This window comes from Oncorhynchus mykiss, chromosome 11 (assembly GCF_057628025.1).
Source record: "Oncorhynchus mykiss isolate SJ-2025 chromosome 11, ASM5762802v1, whole genome shotgun sequence".
In the NCBI taxonomy this organism is placed as follows: Eukaryota; Metazoa; Chordata; class Actinopteri; order Salmoniformes; family Salmonidae; genus Oncorhynchus; species Oncorhynchus mykiss.
The window spans coordinates 76699205-76713482 of record NC_143032.1 but is presented as its reverse complement, the minus strand read 5'-3'; the positions used below and the strand labels follow the sequence as shown (position 1 = coordinate 76713482).

Below are 14278 nucleotides of genomic sequence, written 5' to 3'. Positions count from 1 at the left end.
AAAAACTATACAACACAAATGGTTCCTGGCCTCCGACACAGGATACTTTCTGTCCCCAACACTAAAACTATTTTTTATTTTTTATAAAACTTTAACAAAATAAAACTAGTAAATCAGATCTGAGAACTAACTGAAATTAAACTGAATTTCAAATACAAATCTTAAAACTAATAGAAATAAAAACTAACATAAAAACACAAAACTATAATAACCTTGTGTGATACCAGTCATATCTGATTGAGCTTGAACACACTGTCTGTGGCCAAGGTTAAACCTAGGTCTTCTACATGTCAAAAGACTGTGTTAGCCCGCTGAGCTAACTCAAGCCTAGGAATTAGCTTGGTAGCCAATGCACATTTTCAGGTCTCACTGGCAAGGTACACATCACGCAAGTGTGGCCCGTGGTTCCAAACCTCCTCTATTACACCTCGCCCCACTTTGACCTCGCAGAGACTCATCTCGATCACAGCACCAGTTTGCCTGACCGGGGATCGAACTCGGATCTCACAAGACTGTTTTCTAGCTCAACCAAAGCCTAGATATTGGCTTGGGAGCCAAAGAAAGTCTGAAGGTCTCAGGCAAGGTTATGCGAGTCTTGTTCCGAACAACGTCCAGACCATTATACACATGCACTATGGGGAAGTACAGTATCTGCCTGGTGCACAGATATTCCCATGAACACCCTGCCAAGACTCATCACTGCTGACCTGGCCTATAGACACTGAGAGGGAGGCAGAGGGGAAAATGGGGGTTCAACCCGGGACCTAACTCAAGGACCTAATACTTCACTTTACTTTTTAAGCGTTTTGCATGGATTTCCTGCAACTCATCATGTTTTTATTAGACATACATTCCATGGACTGTCTAGTATTGAAGGTGTCATTCTAAATTCTAACACCAGATGTCAGTATCGCCTTATTGTTTATTTATTTCATTTTTCTCAATTGTGTCGCCTTAGTTTTTATGAACACTGCCAAGTGACACATTTGATCAGAATTTACATTTCTGTGACCGACTTTCATCGCTTTCAGAGGTCAATATTGTCCCAATGCACCATTGAACAATATACATAAAGCCCCCCAAAATAAATGTGAGTTTTCTCATTTTTAAAAATGCAATTAACCCCATGTTATTTTATTAATGTGGACTTGACTGAAACCTAATACAGTACCCAAGTATTAATTTTAATTTTTAACATTGATATCCCTAGTTTTTCTATCCCCAAAGGTTGTCTGTTGATGATCCTTTATAGCCGATAACCGATACATTTTTGTTTCTCTCATCCACCTCCTGTCCTCGTCTGCTTTGACTCTGAACTCGATTGTTTCTCCTTGTAAACAGCACATACTAAAACGTCCAATATTGTCTAGAGTTAAATGACAATGGTCTTGACAACACAACATTTGATCAGTGCAATGTATTGATCATGATCAATAATCAACGGACATGATCTAAACAACTGTGACACATACAGTGAATGTCGTGTTTTTGTTTGTTTAAACCATAACATTTATAGAGGCCAGAACTAAAGACAACTGCTGCTTGCCAGATAATCTACGAATTTATTTCTGCCTGTCAAACTAGCTGTCAGCGGCAAGGGGCCGTGCTCGTGCGGAGCAAAGGAGCGACTCGAGCCCTCATTCAGGAAGTCCTGACCAAACTTCAGAAAGTCAAGTTGTCTCTCGGAGTTGGACTAAATGTTATTGGAAACGTGGGATTCATCAAAAGGAACAAGAACATCACTGGTCAGTTTTTAATTTGGTTTATTTATGATGAAGGTACAAATGTTAATGTTAGCTATTGCTGTCACAATTTCACGCTTCTAATTTGCTGGCCTTATACACGAGAGACACTTCCTAGTACGCTGTCGTCATGTCTTCGTTTCCTTTAAGATGAAGTCGAAGTAACCCATGTTCCTGTGAAATGATTATTTCGTTGTCAAGATACCAGGATAACGTAGTTGTATTCTTTATTATGAATCATAGCATGATGACTACCGAAGTTGAGACTTGAACGCATTGTTGTTTTAACGTAACAGTCTCACTAGATAGGCAGTCAGTGAAGTGCGTAGGGTAGTTGAACTGTGCAAGCCAAATACTTGGTTGGTTACACCTGCTCGCAAAACAATTCTCACCGTCGGTTTCATTGGAAATTGTTTATCATTCATACAGTGCTTTTAAATCGTTGAAAGTATTGCTTGGCAAATGAGGAACAGAGGACGTGTTTTCATAAGCACCGACCTGAGCTCATGGGTAAGTATTGCGAGCAAATGACAAGCCAGTTTGGTTCACCTCTTGTCGTGTTAAATTATAAACTGAACCTCTCGATAAACAATGAGACATGTTTTTAAAACCTGTATGCAGTTGCTTCAAAGCCTTTCAACTTGGTTTAGCTGTCAATTTTGTGAATTGTCATTTTGTTTCAAGAGGTTTTACTTGATAATTGGCGAGTTGTCACTAGACGGCTGGAACTATAATGTAGCTAGCTACTGTCTGGCTGTGCCACAGACTGTTTTTCAGTGGATACATGTTGCGACTGAACGTTTTACAACCAGCTACTTACTTACTGTATCATTTTTTGGACATTCTGCGATGGATGGATTGCCAGACATCGAAAACGATTGCATAGCTCAATGCACATGTTAAAATATGTAAATGAAACGAAATTTGCTTTAACTGCCCAGTAATTGACAGACAGAAATGACATTGTCACCCGAGTCTAACGTTAGTGCGTCTATTGTTTTTGTGCTCGAAGCAAATGTTGGTCTAGTGCACTACACACTGGTTAAACAGCATTGACAGCTACCTTTTTGAATGTTTTGTTTGATTTGCCGTCTATTGTCATTCATACAATGCTTTCAACGATAGCTTTACCACTGATATGCAGATATTTTGTTTCCTGTAATCTGCATAAAAGTAAATGTAGGTTAACATTACGCGCTTGAAATGTCTCATTATTAAAGGCTAAAATAGCAGCCAGTGGAACAGCCTACAACAACCAACCTGACTTCATGATGTCATCCTTTTATGTAGACAGCTTGAATAGGAAGCTAACAGACATGCTTGTAATGAACACATTTCTGCTTGTTCTGAACATGCAATATCTTGTAATTTCCCAAGATATTGCCTGAGCCATATGAAGTCGTTAGCTTCCATATTTAGCATATATTTGGTCAGCTCTTGAATATTCTGTATCAGAGTTCTCTGTATAATGTGTACATTCATTTATCTCTCACTATAAACAAATATTTGCCCATTAGCAGCCAGTAGCTTGATTTTAAAGAAACAACTTTCATTGCTTAAGCCTCTGCTTCCAACATAACCTACAGTAACCTTATCAAGTCGGCCAGCCAGCTCATCAGTAAGTCTCAGGCTTTGAGTGGGAGGTAACTATGAACAGAGAGTTACACCGTGGCAGTCCAAGGCTACCAGTCCCTTAAGGTTGCCTGCATCGCCTATCTAGCTGATAATACTAAGCTAGTTAAGTCTATTTTTTTAAATATATTTTTTTATTGTATGATGAGGGACAATAGCCTGAAATGGTCGTGTCTGTGTGTGTGACCGAGGTCCAACGGAAGTTGCCCCTCCCTCCTCTGTTACCTTCACCCAGTTAGTTTAGCTTTTTTGTAGGATATTCAGACGTGACATCCTGTCTTCCTCCCAAATGGAACCCTATTCCCTATATAGTGCACTACTTTTTATCAGGGCTCTGGACAAAAGTAGTGCACTATATGGAATAGGGTGCCATTTGGGACATTCGCCGAGTGTCACTGACATCCTGTGTGTCTGATCTGTTGGCGTGCTCAACGGTTGTGGTTTGTGTTTGTGAATAACCTATGCATGCATGTATGTGTGCATTGCATGTATCCCATAGGCATTGGCTACATATATCTTACATGTTCCTCTGCACGTGTAAAGTCTAATTAAAACTTGATATTTATCCTGCTTGTCTTCCCTGACTGACTCTATATTTTCTGTGTAGTTCCTCTTCTGTGAGTCTGCAACGTGTTTGACTGTAATGTGCAACTATATATCTGCAAGTGTGAGGTGCGTTGATGGATGCGTGGGGTGAGGACACATCAACTGTGGCTGTCAGGGAGAGGGGGACATTCTGGGTCCTATGAGCACTGATCAAAAGTAGTGCAATATTTTTTTTACCTTTATTTAACTAGGCAAGTCAGTTAAGAACAAATTCTTATTTTCAATGACGGCCTAGGAGCAGTGGGTTCCAGGCTGGCCCTGTTCAGGGGCAGCCGGGGGTTTGAACTTGCAAACTTCCGGTTACTAGTCCAACGCTCTAACCACTAGGTTACCCTAGGCTGCCCTAGGCTGCCCTAATATAAAGGGAATAGTGTGCAATTTGGGACACAAGAAAGCCCAGGCTCCAGCCCCCTCTACCAGGCAGGCCCAGGCTCCAGCCCCCTCTACCAGGCAGGCAAGCCCAGGCTCCAGCCCCCTCTACCAGGCAGGCAGGCCCAGACTCCAGCCCCCTCTACCAGGCAGGCAGGCCCAGGCTCCAGCCCCCTCTAGCAGGCAGGCCCAGGCTCCAGCCCCCTCTACCAGGCAGGCAGGCCCAGGCTCCAGCCCCCTCTGGCAGGCAGGCTCAGGCTCCAGCCCCCTCTACCAGGGAGGCAGGCCCAGGCTCCAGCCCCCTCTACCAGGGAGGCAGGCCCAGGCTCCAGCCCCCTCTACCAGGGAGGCAGGCCCAGGCTCCAGCCCCCTCTACCAGGGAGGCAGGCCCAGGATACAGCCCCCTCTACCAGGGAGGCAGGCCCAGGCTCCAGCCCCCTCTACCAGGGAGGCAGGCCCAGGCTCCAGCCCCCTCTACCAGGGAGGCAGGCCCAGGCTCCAGCCCCCTCTACCAGGGAGGCAGGCCCAGGCTCCAGCCCCCTCTACCAGGGAGGCAGGCCCAGGCTCCAGCCCCCTCTACCAGGGAGGCAGGCCCAGGCTCCAGCCCCCTCTACCAGGGAAGCAGGCCCAGGCTCCAGCCCCCTCTACCAGGGAAGCAGGCCCAGGCTCCAGCCCCCTCTACCAGGGAGGCAGGCCCAGGCTCCAGCCCCCTCTACCAGGGAGGCAGGCCCAGGCTCCAGCCCCCTCTACCAGGCAGGCAGGCCCAGGCTCCAGCCCCCTCTCCCAGGCAGGCAGGCCCAGGCTCCATGCCTCTCTCCCAGGCAGGCAGGCCCAGGCTCCATGCCTCTCTCCCAGGCAGGCAGGCCCAGGCTCCAGGCCTCTCTCCCAGGCAGGCAGGCCCAGGCTCCAGGCCTCTCTCCCAGGTAGGCAAGTAGGCAGGCAGGCAGGCCCAGGATACAGCCCTCTCTCCCAGGCAGGCAGGCCCAGGATACAGCCCTCTCTCCCAGGCAGGCAGGCCCAGGATACAGCCCTCTCTCCCAGGCAGGCAGGCCCAGGATACAGCCCTCTCTCCCAAGCAGGCAGGCCCAGGATACAGCCCTCTCTCCCAGGCAGGCAGGCCCAGGATACAGCCCTCTCTCCCAGGCAGGCAGGCCCAGGATACAGCCCTCTCTCCCAGGCAGGCAGGCCCAGGCTCCAGCCCCCTCTACCAGGCAGGCAGGCCCAGGCTCCAGCCCCCTCTACCAGGCAGGCAGGCCCAGGATACAGCCCTCTCTCCCAGGCAGGCAGGCCCAGGATACAGCCCTCTCTCCCAGGCAGGCAGGCCCAGGATACAGCCCTCTCTCCCAGGCAGGCAGGCCCAGGATACAGCCCTCTCTCCCAGGCAGGCAGGCCCAGGATACAGCCCTCTCTCCCAGGCAGGCAGGCCCAGGATACAGCCCTCTCTCCCAGGCAGGCAGGCCCAGGATACAGCCCTCTCTCCCAGGCAGGCAGGCCCAGGATACAGCCCTCTCTCCCAGGCAGGCAGGCCCAGGATACAGCCCTCTCTCCCAGGCAGGCAGGCCCAGGATACAGCCCTCTCTCCCAGGCAGGCAGGCCCAGGATACAGCCCTCTCTCCCAGGCAGGCAGGCCCAGGATACAGCCCTCTCTCCCAGGCAGGCAGGCCCAGGATACAGCCCTCTCTCCCAGGCAGGCAGGCCCAGGATACAGCCCTCTCTCCCAGGCAGGCAGGCCCAGGATACAGCCCTCTCTCCCAGGCAGGCAGGCCCAGGATACAGCCCTCTCTCCCAGGCAGGCAGGCCCAGGATACAGCCCTCTCTCCCAGGCAGGCAGGCCCAGGATACAGCCCTCTCTCCCAGGCAGGCAGGCCCAGGATACAGCCCTCTCTCCCAGGCAGGCAGGCCCAGGATACAGCCCTCTCTCCCAGGCAGGCAGGCCCAGGATACAGCCCTCTCTCCCAGGCAGGCAGGCCCAGGATACAGCCCTCTCTCCCAGGCAGGCAGGCCCAGGATACAGCCCTCTCTCCCAGGCAGGCAGGCCCAGGATACAGCCCTCTCTCCCAGGCAGGCAGGCCCAGGATACAGCCCTCTCTCCCAGGCAGGCAGGCCCAGGCTCCAGCCCTCTCTACCAGGGAGGCAGCCCCAGGCTCCAGCCCCCTCTACCAGGCAGGCAGGCCCAGGCTCCAGCCCCCTCTACCAGGCAGGCAGGCCCAGGCTCCAGCCCTCTCTCCCAGGCAGGCAGGCCCAGGCTCCAGCCCTCTCTCCCAGGCAAGTAGGCAGGCAAGCCCAGGCTCCAGCCCCCTCTACCAGGGAGGCAGGCCCAGGCTCCAGCCCCCTCTACCAGGGAGGCAGGCCCAGGCTCCAGCCCCCTCTACCAGGGAGGCAGGCCCAGGCTCCAGCCCCCTCTACCAGGGAGGCAGGCCCAGGCTCCAGCCCCCTCTACCAGGGAGGCAGGCCCAGGCTCCAGCCCCCTCTACCAGGGAGGCAGGCCCAGGCTCCAGCCCCCTCTACCAGGCAGGCAGGCCCAGGCTCCAGGCCTCTCTACCAGGCAGGCAGGCCCAGGCTCCAGGCCTCTCTCCCAGGCAGGCAGGCCCAGGCTCCAGGCCTCTCTCCCAGGCAGGCAGGCCCAGGCTCCGGCCCCCTCTCCTTGGCAGGCAGGCCCAGGCTCCGGCCCCCTCTCCTAGGCAGGCAGGCCCAGGCTCCGGCCCCCTCTCCTAGGCAGGCAGGCCCAGGCTCCGGCCCCCTCTCCTAGGCAGGCAGGCCCAGGCTCCGGCCCCGTCTACCAGGGAGGCAGGCCCAGGCTCCAGCCCCCTCTCCTAGGCAGGCAGGCCCAGGCTCCAGCCCCCTCTACCAGGGAGTCAGGCCCAGGCTCCAGCCCCCTCTACCAGGGAGGCAGGCCCAGGCTCCAGCCCCGTCTACCAGGGAGGCAGGCCCAGGCTCCAGCCCCGTCTACCAGGGAGGCAGGCCCAGGCTCCAGCCCCCTCTCCAGCAACAGAAGCGCTCTCGCAGGCAGGCAGGCCGGCCCAACATAGGGGAGGTGTAAACCCTGGCAACAGGCTTAATCACTACACACTGACTGCTCTGTAAAGGGCTTTGGATAATCTGGGTGTGAATAAAGTTTCAGATATGAAGGAGAATTGAGAGGGAAAGGGCATTTCCATTGCAGCTGTTCTTTTTACTCTTGTCTCTCTTCTTAAGGACTAGTCTGGGCTATTCTGTTTACTACTCGCTCTCCTTCAATTCTTCCAAGCAGAGGAAGGAGGAAGATGAGGCCTTAAGGAAGGAGTGTGTAATGTCTGTTTCCCCTCAACAATGAACTGTGTTCAATGACACACCTGTACATTCTGTTCTTTGCTCTAAGTCTAAGGACATTAATTCTAAGAACGAGGAAATGTATTAAGATTGGAATTACATTGAGGAATTACAGTTGGCTCCAAATGTATTGGGACAGTGACACACTTTGTTTTATTTAGGCTCTACTCCAGCACTTTGGATTGGAAATGATACAGTGTCTGAGGTTAAAGTGCAGACTGTCAGCTTTTATTTGAGGGTGTATTTTCATCCATATCAGATGAACCGTTTAGAAATTACAGCACTTTCTGTACATAATCAACCCTATTTAAAATAGTCAAGTTTTGTATTTGGTCCCATATTCATTGCACGCAATGACTACATCTTGGATTAATTTGCTGTTTTTTGTTGTTTTCTTGGTTGTGTTTCAGATTATTTTGTTCCCAAATAGAAATGAATGGTAACTAAAGTATTGTCATTTTGGAGTCACTTTTTATTGTAAATTAATATAGCATATGTTAATAACACTTATACATTCATGTGGATGCTACCATGATAACGGATAGTCCTGAATGAATTGTGAATAATGATGTTTGAGAAAATTAGACGCACAAATATCATACCCCCAAGACATGCTAACCTCTCACCATTACAATAATGGGGGAGGGGAGCATTTTTGGGGGGGTATAATATTTTCACTCTAACTTTCTCTTTTATTTACGATTCATTCAGAATTATCCGTAATCATGGTAGCATCCACATGAATGTAGAATTGTTTAGAAACATATCATATTCTTATTTGTAATGAAAGTGACCCCAAGATTGTCCCAATGCTTTTGGTCGGTTCACCCGATATGGATGAAAATACCCTAAAATTAAAGATGAAAGGCAGCTCTTTGACTTCATAGTCATGGTATCATTTCAAATCCGATTATTGGAGTACAGGGCCAAACAACAACAACGTGTCACTGTCCCAGTACTTTTGGTGCTCAATGTTGACAGAGACACAGAACATTTTGTCACATGCGCTGAATACAGCTGGTGTATACTTTACCTTTACCTAGCTTACGAGCCTTTCCCAAAGATGCAGAGTTTCAAAATGGTAACGTGAGGAGTAAAATGAATTTGATATTTATACATACACACACACTACCGTTCAAAAGTTTAGTCACTTAGAAATGTCCTTGTTTTTTTAAAAGAAAAGCTCTCTTTTTGTCCATTAAAAATAACATCAAATTGATAAGAAATACAGTGTAGACATTGTTACTGTTGTAAATGATTATTGTAGCTGGAAATGGCTGATTTTTAAATTGTTATGGAATATCTACATAGGTGTACAGAGGCCATTATCAGCAACCATCACTACTGTGTTCCAATGGCACGTTGTGTTAGCTAATCCAAGTGTATCATTTTAAAAGGCTAATTGATCATTAGAAAACCCTTCTGCAATTATGTTAGCACAGCTGAAAACTGTTGTCTGATTTAAAGAAGCAATAAAACTGGCCTTCTTTAGACTAGTTGAGTATCTGGAGCATCAGCATTTGTGGGTTTGATTACAGGCTCAAAATGGCCGCTCCAGATACTCAACAAGTCTAAAGGCCAGTTTTTTTTATTGCTTCTTTAATCAGACAACAGTTTTCACCTGTGCTAAAATAAATGCAAAAAGGGTTTTCTAATGATCAATTAAATCAAATCAAATGTATTTATATAGCCCTTCGTACATCAGCTGATATCTCAAAGTGCTGTACAGAAACCCAGCCTAAAGCCCCAAAAAGCAAGCAATGCAGGTGTAGAAGCACGGTGGCTAGGAAAAACTCCCTAGAAAGGCCAAAACCTTGGAAGAAACCTGGAGAGGAACCAGGCTATGTGGGGTGGCCAGTCCTTTTTAAAATTATAAACTTGGATTGTCTAACACAACGTGCCATTGGAACACAGGAGAAATGGTTGCTGATAATGGGCCTATGCAGAAATGTCATAAAAAATCAGCCGTTTCCAGCTACAATAGTCGTTTACAACATTAATAATGTCTACACTGTATTTCTGATCAATTTGATATTTTAATGGACAAAAAAATCTGCTTTTCTTTCAAAAACAAGGACATTTCTAAGTGACCCCAAATGGGGGTGTACACATGAATGTATGTATTGTATATATCATTGAATAGGACCTACTAGGCAACAGTGTGGTACTCTGCAGCAGAGTTGTAGTACTCAAGGCCACATATTGAGTGTCTCTGTCTTGGTGTCGGAAACATTTGTACTCGGTCTTGCCTTTGACAATTTCTTCCCAAGACCAGCGGAGTAAAAAAAACAACTTATCAGCTTCCATTCAGTCAGTGCATAAAACCGCTTCACAAGGTCAGATGTATACAATTCTTTCTTAAAACATTATTACAGTCTTAACAGCCTTTCTATCTATTATAGACATGTTAGTACAGTGGGTGACCCTAGAGGCCTTTGGTGGGTGACCCTAGAGGCCTTTGGTGGGTGACCCTAGGAGGCCTTTGGTGGGTGACCCTAGGAGGCCTTTGGTGGGTGACCCTAGGAGGCCTTTGGTGGGTGACCCTAGGAGGCCTTTGGTGGGTGACCCTAGGAGGCCTTTGGTGGGTGACCCTAGGAGGCCTTTGGTGGGTGACCCTAGGAGGCCTTTGGTGGGTGACCCTAGGAGGCCTTTGGTGGGTGACCCTAGGAGGCCTTTGGTGGGTGACCGGATCATTGAAAGGACAGCAACTGTAATACCAGCACTCTTTTAGAAATATGCACTTTCTGTAAATTAAGGGTCAGTGTTGTAGTGGAAGCTATGTGCCGGTATAAACCGTATACCCACGTTTTAGTGTTTTGTTTTTTTCCTTCAGTGGGCATTGCGTGTACTCACTTAATCCTTACTGATGTGTTTTTATTTTTTAAGTTTAACCTTTAGTTAACTAGGCAAGTCCGTTAAGATCAAATTCTTACTTAAAATGACGGCCAAACCCAGGCGATGCTGGGCCAATTGTGCGTCGCCCTATGGGACTCCCAATCACGGCCAGTTGTGATTCATCCTGGAATCAAACCAGGATGTCTGTAGTGACACCTCTTGCGCTGAGATGCAGTGCCTTAGACCGCTGCGCCACTCGGGAGCAAAATAATGTAGTGGTGTATACGATTTAACAATGATATAGTACAATAGAGAAATCATGCACAAAGTAGCCAGCACAATTTGTAAAGTACGTGAAATATATTGACGTGTGCTGCACACACAGCCCAGTTTCAGTGGAATATTATCTGCACTAGAGTTGGACCAATTAATCGGAAATCGGTATTTTTGGGTGCCGATTTGCCCATTTCATTTATTTTTTTATACATTTATTTAACTAGGCAAGTCAGTTAAGAACACTTATTTTCAATGACGGCCTAGGAACGGTGGGTTAACTGCCTCGTTCAGGGGCAGAACGACAGATTTTCACCTTGTCAGCTCGGGGGATCCAATCTTGCAACCTTACAGTTAACTAGTCCAACGCAATAACAACCTGCCTCTCTTTTGTTGCACTCCACGAGGAGACTGCCTGTTACGCGAATGCAGTAAGTCAAGGTAAGTTGCTAGCTAGCATTAAACTTATCTTATGAAAAACAATCAATCATAATCACTAGTTAACTACACATGGTTGATGATATTACTAGATATTATCTAGCGTGACCTGCGTTGCATATAATCTGACTGAGCATACAAGTATCTGACTGAGCGGTGGTAGGCAGAAGCAGGCGCGTAAACATTCATTCAAACAGCACTTTTGTGCGTTTTGCCAGCAGCTCTTCGTTGTGCGTCAAGCATTGCGCTGTTTATGACTTCAAGCCTATCAACTCCCGAGATGAGGTTGGTGTAACCGAAGTGAAATGGCTAGCTAGTTAGCACGCGCTAATAGTGTTTCAAACGTCACTCGCTCTGAGCCTTCTAGTAGATGTTCCCCTTGCTCTGCATGGGTAACGCTGCTTCGATGGTGGCTGTCGTTGTGTTGCTGGTTCGAGCCCAAGGAGGAGCAACGAGAGGGACGGAAGCTTTACTGTTACACTGGCAATACTAAAGTGCCCATAAGAACATCCATTAGTCAAAGGTTAAGGGAGGGAAATAGTCCTATAATTCCTATAATAACTACAACCTAAAACTTCTTACCTGGGAATATTGAAGACTCATGTTAAAAGGAACCACCAGCTTTCATATGTTCTCATGTTCTGAGCAAGGAACTGAAACGTTAGCTTTCTTACATTTACTTTCTTCTCCAACACTTGAATTATTTAAACGAAATTGAACGTTTCATTATTTACTTGAGGCTAAATTGATTTTATTGATGTATTATATTAAGTTAAAATAAGTGTTCATTCAGTATTGTTGTAATTGTCATTATTACAAATAAATAAAATAAAAAAAATAGACTGATTTTAATCGGTATAGGCTTTTTTGGTCCTCCAACAATCGGTATCGGCGTTGAACAATCATAATCGGTCGACCTCTAATCTGCACGCTGCAGGAGTGTGCAGCTCTCAACTGGTTTTGGCATGGAGTAGCTCACAGAAGAATGACATCGGTAGCCGGTAGGGAAGACAAGTTGAAATATCTTCCAGTAAATGCTAACTAAGGCAACGATGGGTATGCAAACCAGGTATTGTAAAAAGTTTAGCCCAAAGTATTGTTCAGTAGGCTGTTTGTGATGCGCAATTGTCGTCATGCACTGTTTGCATCAGGGGGGTAGACCGAGGACCACCCACTGGGGAGCCAGGCCCTGACAGCCCACCCAATCAGATTGATGTTTAAGCATTGTTGAGGACGATCACATTGTTTTACATTTTTTCTTAAAAAAAAAAAGTGATTTTGAGTGAATCAGAAGAATCTATAGAAAAACAGGATCTTTCCCACATGGTGCCTTTCCTTCGCTGGGTGGGCCGTTTGGAGACTTTTGGGGAATTTGAGGCTACCCACTTCTCCAGGCACCACTGCATAGGGCCGATGGAAAGACAGCAGTCACACACAGCATGATGTTAAAGGATAAGCAGTCCATAAACTCGGACATAATAAGCCAGTAGGTCCCAATCATAAGAATAAAAAACACAACCATTTAAGCATTTCCCAATCAAAATGTACAACTTCCCCATTGCAAAAAACATTTCAACGTTTTGCACACACAGTAACCAGTGAACTTTAAGTTTAAAGTGGAACTGACACCGTTTTAATTAATTTGCAGATATGAAACAGACTATCACTCAAAAATATACAATACTCAGTTTATGCTACAAAACCAACTTTGAGGTTTTAAAAAGAGATTATATTTAACTCAACGTTCCATTACCTACACTCAGGCATTGCTGGAAGAATAGATGGATGCAGTATAATGCATCATTAATATAATTAACCAATACATTTCTTGGGAGTCCAAAAACTATGACTATCAGGTTGTAAATCACAGCTGGCCTGGTACATTGTTTGCAGCCTCCATTCGGGCTGCACTGTTTCAATTTAATTCATTCAATATTCTGGACAACGGACAAATGTAACTAATGCTGGGAATGTCAATACAGTAAAATTAGCATTAAACGCAAGTCAGTCATAGCGAGGCTAATAGGCTAACCTTTCTATTTATGTAGCAAGCTAAAAACACGGAGCCCAACGTTAGCTAGCTAATTGGAGTGTGTGAGTGACTGACTGTTCCATCAAATAGTTTTTCATTGGCTATACACGGTTGATGTGCATAACTGAGGGAGAGAGAGCCTACCCTTTTCATGATTGTTTGATCAATAGGATATATTTGCAGAAATTCATTCAGGTGTATTTAGTGGCTTTTGGTGAATGTGTCCTAATGATCTAAAGTTGCACTGTTGCTACTTCCTGTAAACACACAGTCCAGTTCAAAGTGAATGATGGCAGGCCCGTGTGGCCAATGGCTTGTTTGTATTAAGGTCTACCGTAGCTCTGATTGGCTATAGCGCACCGGGCTGTGGCGACTCCGTTCCTGGACAAGTCAGATGTTTTTATTCAGTTTTATTTACTACAGTGTCTATTGATTGTCCAAACATGTCTGTTTCCCACTCTATATTGCTATAGAATTTTCACAAGCCTTAGTATATACATAATTCCCAAACATTCTAAGAGTTTATGTAAACGTGAAAAGTGGATTAAGTGGTAACTTGTCAGGAAATGATTTTTAAAGTGTCCTTCCCGGGGGTATATATGAACAGATTTGAATAAGATTTAATTTTGCTAAAATTCTGTCAGTTCCACTTTAAGTGCAACAATGTTTCACACAAGTTATTGTCAGAGACGGCTATCAGGAAGCATGCTGCAATAACTAACACAGTTCCACTCACCAGATGATAATCATTTGAAACTTAACTTCTTGTTGAAAGTTATTCTTAAAGGGAGAAGCTAACAAATTAGCAGCAACATTCTCTTTGATAAAACCAACAACAACAACAACATTGTTAGCTAGCTAGACCGTGGGAAAACTACTGCTCGCTATTGCACAGTGTTGGCCTTCAAGAAGGCAGAAGTTTCCATAGGTTTTTGTAAAAACGGTCCCACCCATTAAGGTCCCACCCAATGTGATTGGTTGATTCCACTTTAACTCCAAAATGTTGCCCTAATACAGTTGAATGACAGATGCCTTTTATCTA

The 14278-nt window shown here is 46.5% G+C and overlaps 1 protein-coding gene across 2 annotated transcripts in view; it reads left to right on the top strand.

Moving 5' to 3' along the window:
• Positions 1-1272: 1272 nt before the first annotated feature.
• The window catches only part of LOC110535115 (serine/threonine-protein kinase TAO3), a 160073-nt gene continuing 147067 nt past the window's right edge, over positions 1273-14278 (top strand). The window contains exon 1 of one of the 2 annotated variants that reach the window (XM_036936323.2): positions 1273-1745. The gene's annotated coding sequence lies outside the window, so the exon portion shown is untranslated. Of the gene's footprint in view, positions 1746-1824; positions 2253-14278 lie in introns of those variants that run through there. The other variant, XM_036936324.2, reaches the window with a different exon arrangement.